General features: G+C 41.2%; 1 pseudogene; it reads right to left on the reverse strand.

Moving 5' to 3' along the window:
- Positions 1-413: 413 nt before the first annotated feature.
- LOC105732628 (proliferating cell nuclear antigen-like) lies at positions 414-7,732 on the reverse strand (annotated as a pseudogene).
- Between the last annotated feature and the right edge of the window lie 7,594 nt (positions 7,733-15,326).

Consider the following 15,326-nt stretch of genomic DNA (forward strand, 5'->3'; position numbering starts at 1 on the left):
TGGTAAATAAAAACAGATATACAAAGTACAAACCCCATTTTGTATTAGTAGATTCAAAAGATAAAATTACTCTGCCAATGTGCTGTAGTAGTTTCTTTCTTGACATTTAAAATTCAAAGTAAACTTAATTTAAATCAGAAGCACAATTCTAAATTGCATTTAATCAATCAGAAGGAATATTTGTAAGTAAAGCAGATATCTCTATAGGTTAATGAGGCCGGATTTGACTTTGGATTTTGTTCTTTAAACAGATCCTAGAAGACAGAGGAAAAAATAGGTTATTTATAGAGAACAGTATCTACCTGTGTACTCAGAGGTATAAATTTCTTGATGGAAATGACTTCAGTACATGCTGGAATCTCAGAAGCAATTTTCAAAGAGCTTAGTTTTATTTTCTTGGATTTTAAGAATATCTAAAATCCTTTTTCATCCTCAATTTTGGGAGCCAAATAATACTTTAAATGTTCAATGTCCGGAGGCTGAGGCAGGAGAATTGCCTGAACCCAGGAGGCGGAGGTTGCAGTGAGCCGAGATCGCGCCATTTCACTCCAGCCTGGGTAACAAGAGTGAAACTCCGTCTCAAAAAAAAAAAAAAAAAAAAAAAAAAAGTTCCATATCCAGCAATTGTATACTCTACAGCAAGAGGTGCATCTGCAGACATACTGAGTGTTACCGGAAGAGAGAGTGGAGTGCCTTTATAAAGAAATTCAAGTATCTTAGTGCGAAAGTTAGCTGAACTGGCTCATTCATCATTATGGCAACAGCTTCTTCTTCTTCATTGTCATTACTTGTTTGTGACAATGTTTCCATTTCCACCTTCTCCATTTGCAGAAAATTTCACTCCATCTTTAGCACAAGAAATTATCATACCTTCTCCAATATGACTGAGATCTTGGCATATATGAACAAATTCAGCAAAATACATCTTTACTACACAGCCGTACTCTTGCTCTGGAATTTCAAATTGCTCGACATCTAAAATCATTAACTTCACTTCATAGTCTAAAAGTTCTCTTGATTTAATTCTTCAAATTCTAGTACCAAGAGATCCATGGTACCTTCAGCCCTCCATGTAATGATGTCTTCATTGCCATCATCATATTTTAGCATTTTTGACGTGTTGGTGAGGCTCATGCTCATGGCTAGGTTGTGGTCACAGCGGTATGTGTTGAAGCCTGGGCATGCAGGGTGAGTTGCACCAAGGAAATGTGTGATACTTTCATGCTGTGTAGGTTCACCTGATTGAACTGTTGTCCTAGCAGGCCTATCTCTCACCTTGAATAGGGATGACTGTACAACTAATAAGATGTTGTGGTGATGATGGTGTGTGACATCTAAGGCAGGGTCATAAAATAAGCTGTGACTTCTCACTGTTTCTGGGAGAAGTCAGCTTTCATATCACAAAGACACTCAGGCAGCACTATGAAAAGGTCCAGGTAAAACTGAAGACCTTTACAAACAGCCAGTACTAATCTGCCAACCAAATGAGGGACTTTGGAAAACAGATCCTCTGGCCTCAGGTAAGCCTTCAAAGACTTCAGTCCCAGTCAACCTTTTCACTGCCACCTCATGGTAAACCCTGCACTAGTACCATTGAGCTAAGCTGCTCCTGAATTCCTGACTCACAGAAACTGTAAGAGAATAAATGTGGTTATTATGACACACTAAGGTTTTGAGGTAATCTGTTACTTACCAATAGATAACAAATACAGACCACTACATAAATCAATACATAACTTCCATCTGCGTGATAGGTGTTATGATAGAAGTAGAATACAAGGTGTAGTAAAGACAGAGCGAATCTGAGGTAGTAACTTCTTATCTTAGTCTGTTTTGTGTTGCTATAATGCAATTTCACAGACTGGGTAATTTATAAAGAACAGAAATTTATTCTCTCACAGTAAAAAAGGCTGGCAAGTCTAAAATCAAGGCATGGTCAGGTTAGGGTTCAGTTTCTCTGCTTTCAAGATGGTGCCCTGAACACTGCATCCTCCAGAGAGGAGAAACATTGCATCCTCACATGGCAGAGAGCAGGAGAGGAAAGGAGATAAATGGAAATTAGGCTCACCCTTTTATAATAGCATTAATTAATTCATGAAGGTGAAGTCCTCCTGAACTAAACACCTCCTTTTAGGTTCTATCTTCCAACACTGTTGCTTTGGAGATCAGGTTTTCAACAAGTTAGCTGAACTGGCTCATTCATTTTTACGGCAGCAGCTTCTTCTTTACTGTCATTACTTGTTTGTAACAATGTTTCCATTTCCAAGTTTTCCACTTGCAGAAATTTCCCTCCCTCTTTTGCACAGGAAATTATAATTTGGGGGACACATTCAAACTATAGCATCTACCAAATTCGTAACTCTACCAAGGCAATGCTATAATTCAAGTTTTCATATTTTCCGCAAGCCTGCTATAAATTATTTGTTGATTACAAAATAATCCACAAAATACAAGTATTTATTCCTTTGTACATGGAAGCAACCAAACACTTTTTTTTTCTTGGTATGAAGGTCTACAAGTGAGGACCATCTATATTTGTCTTCCTAGTTAAGTACAACTTTAACTAAGGGGCTGAACTCTTGAATTCATGTTTCTCTTTATTTTCTCAATGTTGAGAAAGTAACCAATAATACATGTGGCCAAATAAAAAGCTCTGAAATAAAACATTTCGGCTGGGCGCAGTGGCTCACACCTATAATCCCAGCACTTTGGGAGGCTGAAGCGGGTGGATCACGAGGTCAAGAGATCGAGACCATCCTGGTCAACATGGTGAAACCCCGTCTCTATTAAAAATACAAAAATTAGCTGGGCATGGTGGTGCATGCCTGTAGTCCCAGCTACTTGGGAGACTGAGGCAGGAGAATTGCTTGAACCCAGGAGGCGGAGGTTGTGGTGAGCCAAGATCACGCCATTGCACTCCAGCCTGGGTAACAAGAGCAAAACTCCATCTCAAAAAAAAATTTCAAAGATTTTTGATTCATTGATCCTCTCCTTCCCTAACCCCCAATAAAGTTTTTAGTAACGTGGGATGCCTCCTCATTCACAGAATGGAGGACCCATGCTAGCATTTGGGTTACCTTGGTATCAATGTCAGCTCTGACTCTGCATCTGAGAGTTCTTTAAAGATATGGGTATCTAGCCAGGTGTGGTAGTGTAGGCCTATAATCCCAGAACTTTGGGAGGCCAATTTGGGAATATCGCTTAAGACTAGGGGTTCAAGACCAGGCTGGTTTGAGCCTGGTCTACAAAATCCTGCCTCAACAAAAAAAAAAAAAAAAAAAAAAAAAAAAAAATTAGCCAGGCTTTGTAGCAAATGCCTGTAGCCCCAGCTACTTGGGAAGCTGAGGTGGAAGGATTGCTTGAGACTGGGAGTTTGAGGTTGCAGTGAGCTATGAATGTACTACTGCATTCTAGCCTGGGTGACAGAGTGATACCCTATCTCAAAAACAAACAAACAAACAAACAAACATTTCCTCTTTCCCCATGTATAGTAATACTGGTTTATCAATCTAGGGAAGGTCTGAAGGAATTGATAGTGTATACAATTGTTGTGGTAATTGTAGGTCCTCTGCAGAAAGAACCCAACTGCAGAGGACCTAGCCTTGCTTCTATTGATGGGCTCTGGATTTGAGAACTGGCTTAGGTTTGGAAACTAGATAGAGAGATTATAATTTTCTATTGTGGCAGCTGACAGCCTTTGGCTCACCCATTATTGATTTTTTTTGGGGGGGTATGTAGGTCAGGCATTACCCACATATCTTAGCCCTAGGTACATCATGATCTTTTTCATTATTCCTTTTTTTTTTTTGAGATGGAGTTTCACTCGTTGCCCAGGCTGGAGTGCAATGGCACAATCTCACCTCACCGCAGCCTCTGCCTTCCAGGTTCAAGCAATTCTCCTGCCTCAGCCTCCTGAACAGATGGGATTACAGGCGTCCACCACCACATCATGATCTATTAACCATCACTAGAGATCCCTGTATGCCACAGCCCCCTGGTTTCCATTCAACCTTTGTTATCTATTTGAATAATTACATCTATCTTTCTCTTGTTAGTTAAGTGGTACCTCCTGGCCTCTGCTGTTTCAAAATCCTATCATCCCTGAATCCTAGGGGCTTACCTACCATTATCCCTGGTATAGAAAGCATAGACACTGCCAAGCCTCTTAATGAGGCCAGTACCTTCATCCCCAGCCTTTGGACCACTTTACATTTCTTATTGCTTTAGGAAAAGGAGTGTCCCCTCTTGATTCTCTTGAGAAACACAGTCATCTTCCGGATTTTCAGGTCTTATATGATAGATCCAGTTGAACATTCCTACCTTTCTGAGCCTCTAGACTTCTTCACTCTTCCAAAGCAGTTCTGGCATCTTCACCTGATTTGTTGTAGGCCACAATTTTCCCCCCACCCCCAATTTTAAAGGAGCTATCTCAGTAGCACAGAAGTGATTCCAGATGTCTTTCTTGGGGTACTACCTCCTCAGTTGCAGGAGATTGCCCCGATTTCAACAACCTCTCCCTTATATTCTGCTCCCCTGGCTCAGCATGCTCATGATTGATATCTAATATGCTTTTTCAATTTCTGCAGGTACATATGAGTTGGGTCCTATGGTGATTTTTTGGTGAATGATTTTTCTAGTCAAGCTGAGATTTGATTGTTGACCTTACTTATTGGCCTAGAAACCATGTGGGGACATAAGGACATACCTTGAGGAGGATAGCCTCATCTTTTATTTAAATTTTTTTTTGTTTTTAATTTTTAATGGGTGCATATTAGATATTCATATTTATGGGGTACATGAGATATTTTGATACAGACATACAATGTCCAATAGTCACCTCAGGCATTTGTCATTTCTTTGTGTTAGGAACATTTACATTCCACTCTTAGTTATTTTAAAATATTCAGTAAGTTATTGTTGACTATCCTGTTGTGGTTTCAAATACTAGACTTACTCATTTTATCTAACTATATTTTTGAGCCTATTAACCATCTTGGCATCCTCTGCTACCCTTTCCCACTACTCTATTTCCATGAGTTTAATTGATTTAGTTTTTACCTGCCATGAATCAGTGAGTACCTGTGAAATTTGTCTGTTTTGGGCCTGGCTTATGTCACTGAACATAATGTCTTCCAGTTTCATCTATGTTGTTGCAAATGACAAGACTTAATTTTTTTTATAATTGGTAGAGACAGAGTTCCACACTGTTTCCTAGGCTGATCTCTTAACTCCTGGGCTCAAGCGATCCTCTCACCTCAGGCTTCCAAGTTTCTTTTTTCTTTCCAACTTTAATTTTAGGTTCAAGGGGTACATGTGCAGGTTTGTTACATGGGTAAATTATGTGTTGTCGGAGTTTGGTTTACAGATAATTTTATCACCCAGGTAATCAGCATAGCATCTGATAAGTAGTTTTATTATTATTATTGTACTTTAAGTTCTGGGATACATGTGCAGAATGTGCAAGTTTGTTGCATAGGTATATATGTGCCATGGTGGTTTGCTGCACCTATCAACCTGTCATCTAGGTTTTAAACTCTACATGCATTAGATATTTGTCCTAATGCTCTCCTTACCCTAGCCCCCCACCCCTTGTCAACTTGAACCCATACACATCTCCTGAGATCATACATTCTATTCAAATAAAGACAATAATAAGGTAATATTTATGTCCAACTTAATACAAGTATCCTTCATACAATCAGAAATGCACCAATCCACCAATCCCCAACCCAAATGCTATTACATAAAGTTAACAATGCTTAAATGCTGTTATGAAGTCAATAAATCTTATGTAATATCATAAAGGGAATAGGAAGTAAAATGTAGATAAATAAAATATAGATATTTTCTTAGTATAAGTGTATACATGCACAAACATGTTTTTAACAAAAGAAGGAGGAAATACTCATGAAAATTACAGTCCTTGTTTCTGCAACTGGTCACGTGGTTGTAGCTGGTATTGATGACCAACCTTGACCAATCTCCTTCTACTACCCATTCTGTATTCCCTCTGCCTTCAGCAAGCACCTCAGCAGGTCATGTTTTTTCCCTGGTGAAGTGATCCAAACCTTCATTCTTGAAGGGTCTGGGCCATTTGTAGTCCTGCCTGAATTGGGCTGTTGAAGCTTCCCATTGGCCATAATTGCTGGGTATGGTAATACTAAGAGAAACCCTAATGCATCTCCTGTATTCCGTGAGCACTCTTTCTTACCTCTTTCATTTGATGATGGAATACTGCTGAGCACAACCCATGTTATGGCTAGATGGGTCAGAAAGCACCCAGTTCACGGTAAGCAGTTCAGGTCGCATGGTGACTTGATGACCCATAGTCAAATGTTCAGTTTCCACCAAAGCCCAGTAATAGGCCAAGAGCTGTGTCTCAAAAGGAGAGTAGTTATCTGCAGAAGATAGCAGGGCCTTGCTCCCAAATCCTAGAGGCTCTGTTGTGATTCACTTATGGGGGCCTGCCGAAGGCTCCAAACAGCATCCCTATCTGCCACTGACACCTCAAGCACCATCGGATCTGCTGGGCCATATGGCCCAAGTGGCAGAGCAGCTTGCACAGCAGCCTGGACCTGTTGGAGAGCCTTCTTCTGTTCTAAACCCCACTAAAAACTAACGGACTTTTGAGTAACTTGATAAATGGGCCAGAGTAACATATCCAAATGAAGAATGTGTTGCCTCCAAAATCCAAATAGGCTGACTAGGTGCTGTGCCTCTTTCTTGGTTGTAGGAGAAGCCAAATGCAGAAACTTATCCTTCACCTTAGAAGGATTATCTTGACAGGCCCCACACCACTGAACCCCTAGAAATTTTACTGAGATAGAAGTTTCCTGAATTTTAGTCAGATTTATTTCTTATCCTCTGGCATGCAAATGTCTCACCAGTAAGTCCAGTGTGTTTGCTACTTCTTGCTCACTGGATCCAATCAGCATAATGTCATCAATGTAATGGACCAGTGTGGTATCTTGTAGAAGCTAAAAGCTATCAAGTTCTCTCCAAATAAGATTATGACATAAAGCCAGAGAGTTGATATGCTCCTCAGGTAGGACACTAAAAGTATATTGCTGGCCTTGCCAGCTAAAGGAAAATTGCTTCTGGTGGGCCTTATGGACAAGAATGGAGAAAAAGGCATTTGCCAAGTTAATGGCTACATACTATGTATCAGGATATGTGTTAATTTGCTCAAACAATGAAACCACATCTGGTACAGCAGCTGCATTTGGAAGCAACCACAAGTCACCACTTGGTTAAGCTTATGATAATCCACTGTTATTCTCTAAGATCCATCTGTCTTCTTCACAGGCCAAATAAGAGAACGGGTATGTGGTAAGAATCACCACCCCTGTGTCTCTCAAGTCCTTGATGGTGGCACTAATCTCTGCAATCCCTCCAGGGATGTGATTTTTTTTTTTATTTACTATTTTTCTAGGTAGAGGCAGCTCTAATGGCTTCCATTTGGCCTTTCCACCATAGTAGCCCTCACCCTACTAGTCAGGGAGCCAATTTGGGGGTTCTGCCAACTGCTAAGTATGTCTGTGCCAATTATGCATTCTGGCACTGGGGAAATGACCACAGGATGTGTTTGGGAACCCACTGGACCCACTGTAAGTCAGACCTGAACTGAAACTCCATTAATTACTTGACCCTCATAAACTGACACTTTAACTGGAGGACCACAATGACATTTTGGGTCCCCTGGAATCAATGTCAGCTCAGAGCCAGTGTCCATTAGTCCCTAAATGTCTGATCATTTCCCTTTCCCCAGTGCAGTTACCCTGGTAAAAGGCTGGAGGGCTCCTTGGGGAAGGATGGGATACAGATTCACTGCAATTGTTGGTAATGTAGTGGGATCCTTCCTCAAGAAGACCTGGCCTCCCCTTCATTCAAGGGATTCTGGGTCTGTAAACTGGCTGAAGTCCGGAAATTTATTGAGGGACTGTGATTCTGTTTTTATAATTCAAATTAGTCTTTTTTCCATTCTACCTGAAAGTTTTCTGCTTATATACACTAAGTAGGAATGTGGTAGGTTTCCTAACAATTTTACTTTTAGAAACACCAAGGTTAACCAGCCAATGCCAGAGCTCTACATGAGTCAGACTATTCTGATTGCTGTTTTGCCTCTGATGTCCATTACAGTAGCTATGCCCACCTTGCCTTTGATGGTTGAGAGCCACCACTTGGCTCCTGCCACCTTGAGATCCAGTTATTCCTATTTAAATTTTGTAGTTGAGTGACTGTGTGTTCCACTGTTAGATCTAACATACTGAGAAGAGCAATTACAGGGTCCTTCAAAGATGCAGGTGCTGCCCTCACAAATCTATTTCACAAAGCATTGGTTACTTGTATATTTTCTGCACTCTCCCAGGTGGGATTAGTAGAGCTAAAGTGACTAATCCACTCCACCATTCCAACCTCTGTGAGCCTTTTGATCCCTTCCTCTACATTAAACCAAGGGAAATCAGGCATTTCCAGCTCACTCACAGTAGGCCATCTTTTAATCCTTATTTCAGCTAACCAAGCAAATAAACTATTTGAACCCTTTTTAACTCTCCAAGGTGCAACATTAACTGCATAATCCCTACTTAGTGGGCCCAAATCAATAAATTCAGCCTGACCCAATGCTATACTCCTTTCACCATTATCCCACATCCTTAATATCCATTCCCGGGCTTGTCTTTGAGATTTCTGCTTATATAAATTAGAAATCCCAAGCAGTTCTTTTCTAGTGTAGTGCACCTCCTCATGGGTCACACTCAGCCTCATCTCTAGGGGTCTAGGGGGACTTTAGTCTAATTATAGGTCTAGAAGTAAACAGGGGTGTTGGGGGTAGCTTCTGAGGTGAATCAACATTATCTTGCCTGGCAACTGCCTCAAGGGGGACTGTCACTGTTGCCTCAGGCAGTGCAGGGTTTGTTTTTTCAGACAAAGGTGAAAAGGATGATGGCAGCATGGATCAAAGAGAGGATGTTGCCACTACTGGGGATGGGGAAGCTGTTTCTTCTGGCACAAAGGATTCATCAGAGTTTATAAGCTCAGTGTCCCCAGCTTCATCAGGGTCCTCCCACACATCCCCACTCCAAGTTGCAGGGCCCCATTCTTTTCCAATCAATGCCTTCACTTTAACAGGAGATACTTTGCAAGGCTGTGCATGCACCTTTCGTTGCAAGTCAGCCACTTGCATGATAAGAGCTTGTGTCTGATTTTTTGTAATTTCACCTCTTCTCTACAGGAAATAAAACTCTCAGGGCAATCTTAGCAGATTTGAGGCTAAGTATCTGGTTCTGAAGCCTGGAGTAGGAATCCCTGAGTTCATAATTTTCTTTCTTCGGTTTGTCCAGTGAACTTAGGAGCAACCAACCAACTTCATTATGTCTCTTGGTTCTCCACATATAGTCAAAAATATTACATATAAAGTCACTAAACTCCTTGCCTCTCATGAGTGGTGAAATCAGGAGTGTCGAATGCATTTATTTTGTGTAACTATCTAAACAGTTCATGCCAAGGACTGTCTGTATTCTTCATACTATTAAAAGTAGAGTCCTTAGCAATTTTGGATGTAATCATATTAAGTAGCCAACTCCAGAAATCCTAAAACCAATGAAAGAACTCCATCCTTGATATTCTGTTCCTCTAGAACCACTCCTGATACCAAAATCTGTTTTAGGGTTCTCTAGAGAAACAGAACTAATAGGTAGGGGTGTGTGTGTGTATGTGTGTGTACACACCTTTAAGTATATATATGAGTTTATTAATAAGTATTAACTCACATGATCACATGATCCCACAATACATCTCCTCTGTAAGCCGAAGAGCAAGGAAACCCATCTGAGTCCCAAAGCTGAAGAACTTGGAGTTTGATGTTTAAAGACAGGAAACATCCAGCATGGGAGAAAGATGTAGGCTGGGAGGCTAAGCCAGTCTAGTCTTTTCATGCTTTTCTGTCTGCGTTTATATTCTGGCCACGCTGGCAGATGATTAGATTGTGCCCACCCACATTAAGTGTAGGTCTGCCTTTCCCAGCCCACTGACTCAAATGTTAATCTCCTTTAGCAATGCCCTCACAGACACACCCAGGATCAATACTTTGCATCCTTCAATCTAATTAAGTTGACGCTCAGTATTAACCATCACACTACCTTTTTCTGTTTTCATTTGCTTGGTTGATTTCTCTCCATCCTTTTACTCTGAGCCTCTGAGTGTCTTTGTATGTGAGATGGGTCTCTTGAAGACAGTACATAATCTAATCTTGCTTGTTTATCCAATTTGCCACTCTGTGCCTTTTAATGGGGTGTTTGTTGAAGACAGCACATAGTCTAGTCTTGTTTGTTTATCCAATTTGCCAGTCTGTTCCTTTTAATGGGTGTTTAGCCCATTTATATTCAAGGTTAAAATAGATAGGTGGAGATTTGATCCTGTCATTATGCTGTTAGCTTGTTATTATCCAGACTTGATTGGTTATTATCCAGAGATTGTGCAGTTGCTTATGGTGTCAATCATCCATGTACTTAAATGTGTTTTTTTGGTGACTAGTAATGGTTTTTCATTTCCACATTTAACATTTCATCAAGGGCCTCTTGGAAGTCATGTCTAGTGGTAACAAATTCCCTTAGAATTTGCTTGTCTTAAAATGATCTTATTTCTCCTATACTTACGTAGCTTAGTTTGGTTGGATATGAAATTCTTGGTTGTAGTTTATTTTCTTTAAGAATGCCCCCACTCTCTTCTGGTTTGTAGGGTTATTGCTGAAAGGTCTGCTGTTAGTCCAATGGACTTCCCGCTATATGTCACTTGCCCCTTTTTTCTAGCTACCTTTAATATTTTTTTCTTTTATGTCAACCTTAGGCAATCTGATGACTATGTGTTGTATTAGTCAGTTCTATGTGTTGTATTAGTTAGTTTTAGTACTGCTATAAAGAAATACCTGAGACTGGGTAATTTATAAAGAAAAGATGTTTAACTGCTGTATGGTTTTATAGGCTATACAGGAAACAGAGCAGCTTCTGCTTTGGGGGAGGATCAAGAAAACTTACAATTATGGCAGAAGGCAAAGTGGGAGAAGGCACTTCATATGGATGGAGTGGGAGGAAGATTATGGAGTGGGGAATGTGCTACACATTTTTAAACAACCAGATCTATGAGAAGTCATTCACTACCATGAGAACAGGACCAAGGAGGCAATTCATCCCCATGATCCAATCACCTCCCATCAGGCACCACCTTCAACATTGGGAATTAAGATTTGACATTAAATTTGAGCAAGAACACAGATCCAAACCATGTAATACTGCCCTAGCCCCTCTCAAATATCATGTCTTTCTCACACTTTAAAATACAATCATGCCTTTATAACAGCCCCCGGAATTTTAACTTATTCCAGCATTAACTCAAAAGTTAAAGGTCCAAAGTCTAATCTGAGACAATGCTAGTCCCTTCTACCCATTGACCTGTAAAATCTAAAACAAGTTAATTACTTCCAAGATATGATGGGGTACAGGCATTGGGTAAATACTCCTATTCCAAAAGGGATAAATTGGCTAAAAAAAAAAAAAAAGGAGCTACAGGCCCAGTGTAAGTCCTAAACCCAGCAGGGCAGTTATTTAAATCTTAAAACTCCAAAAATAATTTTATTTTGGCTCTATGTCTCATATCCAGGTGGGCTCCCAAAGGCTTGGGCAACTATGGCCCTTGTGGCTTTGCAGTGTTCAGTCCCTGCGACTGCTCTCAAGGGCTGGCATTGAGTGCCTGTGGCTTTTCCAGGCACATGGTGCAAGCTGTCAGTGGCTCTACCATTCCAGGGTCTGGAGGATGGTCATCCTCTTCTCACAGCTCCAGCATGCAGTGCCCTAGTGAGTGGGGACTTTGTGTGAGGACTATAACCCCACATTTCTCCTCTGCACTGCCCTGCTAGAGGTTCTCTGTAGGGGCTCCACCCCTGCAGCAGGCTTCTGCCAGTACACCCAGGCTTTCTCTTACATCCTCTGAGATCTAGGTGGAAGCTCCCAAGCCTTGACTCTTGCATTCTATGCATCTATAGGCTTAGCATGATGTAGAAGCTGCTAAAACTTATGGCTTCCACCCTCTGAAGCAGTGGCCTGAGTTGTACCTGGGACCCTTTGAGACATGGCTGGAGCTGGAGTGGCTCGGATACAGGGAGCAGTGTCCCGAGGCTGTGCAGGACAACCAGGCCCTGGGTGTGGCCCATGAAACTATTCTATACTCTTAGGCCTCTGGGCCTGTGATGGGAGGGGCTGCTGCAAAGGCCACTGAACTGTCTTCAAGGCCCTTTTCCCATTGTCTTGGCTATTAGCATTTTGACTCCTGTTTACTTTTGCAAATTTCAGTAGCCTGCTTGAATTCCTCTTCTGCAAATGGGCTTTTCTTTTCTTTTCTACCTCATGGACAGGCTCCATATTTTCCAAACTTTTACACTCTGCTTCTTCTTTAAATATAAGTTCAGGTTATTTATCTGCCCATGCATATGAGCATAGGTTGTTATAAGCAACCTGGCCACATCCTGAAAGCTTAGTTGCTTAGAAATTTCTTCCACCAGAGATACTCTAATAATCACTCTAAAGTTCAAAGTTCTGTGATCCCTAGAGCTGGGCACAATGCAGCAAGTCTCTCTCCTAAAGCATAGCCAAAGTGACCTTTACTCCAGTTCCCAATGAGTTGCTGATCTCCGTCTGAGACCACCTCAGCCTGGAGTTCACTGTCCATATCACTATCAGCATTTTGGTCATGACCATTCAACTAGTCTTGAGAAAGTTCCAAACTTTTCCTTATCTTCCTGTTTCCTTCTGAGCCCTCCAAATATGCAAAGTATGCCCATTATCCAATTTTAAAGCTGCATCCACATTTTCAGGTGTCTTTATAGCAGTGCTCCACTTTTAGTACCAATTCTCTGTATTAGTCAGTTCTCATACTGCTATAAAGAAATACCAGAGACTAGGTAAATTATCAAGAAAAGAGGTTTAATTGGATCGTGGTTTTTTACAGGGAATTTGATCATTAAATGTCATGAGGTAGTATTGTTTGGATTAAATCTTCTTGGTGTTCTATAACTTTCTTGTACATGAATATTGATGTCTTTCTGTAGATTTTGAAAGCTCTCTATTATCTCTTTGAATAATTTTTTCTCTCTACTGATCTCTCCCTCTACCTACTCTTCAAGTTCAACAGCTCTCAGATTTGCTCTTTCTGACTATTTTATAAATCTCATAGGTGTGTTACACTCTTTTTTATTCCTTTTTCTTCTCAGACTGTTTTTTTAAGCTCACTAATTCTTTCTTCTTCATGATCAATTCTGATGTTGAGAGATTCTGATATACTTTTTAGTTTGCCAATTGACTTTTTCAGCTGCAGAATTTCTGCTTGATTTTAAACTTTATTTTGAGCTCTTTGTTAACTTTATCTGATAGGAATCTGAATTTCTTCTCTGTGTTATCTTAAAGTTCAGAAGTTCATTGAGCTTCCTCAAAATAGTTATTTGAATTATGTATCTGAAAAGTTGCATATCTTTGTAACTCCAGGATTGATCACTGATGCCTTATTTAGTTCATTTGATGAGGCCATGTTTTCTTGAGTGGTCTGATGCTTGTGGATGTTCATTGTTAGATATCATAAAGGAGTTTTAATCTTCACAGTCTTGGCTTGCTTGTGCCCAACCTTCTTGAGAAGGCTTTCCAGGCACTTAAAAAGAATTGAGTGTAGTGATCTAAGTCTTTGGTCACTGCAGCTAATGACCATCATTCCCCCTAAGCCTAGTGTTGTGACTCTTGCAGACTTGTAGAGGTATTGCCTTGGTGGTCTTGGATAACTGCTGGGAGAATTATCTGCATTAACAGGCAGAGTCTCTTGTTATCTTTCCCTACTTTTTCCCAAACAGTCTTTCTCTCTGTACCAGGCTGCCTATAGTTGGGACAGGGATTATGCAATTACTCCTGTGTCCACCACTGGTGGGACTGTGATGGGTCACACATGAAGCCAGCATCGTATTGAGTCTTGCTCAAAGCCCATGGTGACTATTTCCTGGCTATTGCTGATGTTTTTTTCAAGGCCTCAGATGTTTTTAGTCAACAGGTGATGAGTCCTGCCAGCACTAGGTTTTTCCCTTCAGGACAGTAGATTCCCTTCTGGCCCAGAAATGCTGTCTAGAAACATGCATGACATCAGGGGCTTTATATTGATGAGTCTGCTTGATGCTTTATTTTACTGTGGCTGAGTTGGTACCGAAGTTGCAAGACAAAGTCTTTTTTACTTTTTCTTCTTCTTTACTCAAGCAGAAGGAGTCTTTTCCTGTGGCCACCACAGCTGGAACTGTGCTGGGTCATACCTGAAGCCAGCACAGTTCTGGGTGTCACCTAAGGCCTGTGGTGACTACTGCTTGGCTATAACTGATGTTTATTCAAGGCCCAAGGACTCTTTAGTTAGCAGGTGGTGAATCCTGACAGGGTTGGGCTCTTCTCTTCAGGGCAGCATGTTCTCTTCTATACATATAGAGGTGTCATTTGGCAGCTAGGGCCTGGAATAGGGGTCTTCAAGACCCTGTTTGGTGCTTTATTTTATTGTGCTGAGCTAACATCCAAGTTGCAAGACAAAGTCCTTTGTACAATTCCCTCTTTTTTCCACAAGCAGAAGGAATCTCTCCAGGAGCTGCAAGCTGCATTTCCTGGAGTTGAGAGGTGGGGTGACATAAGCACTCCCTTGGCTGCCACAGGTGGTGTCTTAATAGATTGTGCCTATCCCCTTAAGTCCACTGGCTTCAAACCCAGCGCAATACCTAGGATTTGCCCAAGGACTGCTGTCCTTGTGGCCTATACTGCCTTTCGAATTGACTCAGAATCCTAGGGCACTTTAGCCTGCAGTGGTGGGGATAGCCAGAACTTAGATTTCTGCTGCTGAAATGGAGACTTTCTCTCTGGCTAGAGCTTGACTAAATGCTCCCTCCATGAGCTCTGGCTGGATTCAGCATTGTGTTGTGTTCAGCTGTGACAGGGATAAGGGAAGGGTGGTGTAGGCAATATAAGACTGTCATTCCTACATTCCTCAGCACCTCTTTCCCTGATATGATGTCAAAACCAGGTACTGTGATCACCTGATTTTTGTTCTTATGAAGATGCTTTCCTATATGGATAATTGTTCAATTATCCATTTTTGGTGTTTCCGAGGGTGGTGTTCCTGAAGGAGGGGTGATCACTGGAAGGTTTTATTTGGCTGTCTGACTCTGACTCCTCTCTGGTGCCTTTCCATCTTCTGAGCCATTCACCTTAGGAAGGCTTCACATGCTGTCTAGGTAAAGAGAGACTGCTATGCTATAGCAAGGG

This window comes from Aotus nancymaae, unplaced genomic scaffold, assembly GCF_030222135.1.
Source record: "Aotus nancymaae isolate 86718 unplaced genomic scaffold, 86718_ANA_hifiasm-v0.15.2.pri h1tg000006l, whole genome shotgun sequence".
In the NCBI taxonomy this organism is placed as follows: domain Eukaryota; kingdom Metazoa; phylum Chordata; class Mammalia; order Primates; family Aotidae; genus Aotus; species Aotus nancymaae.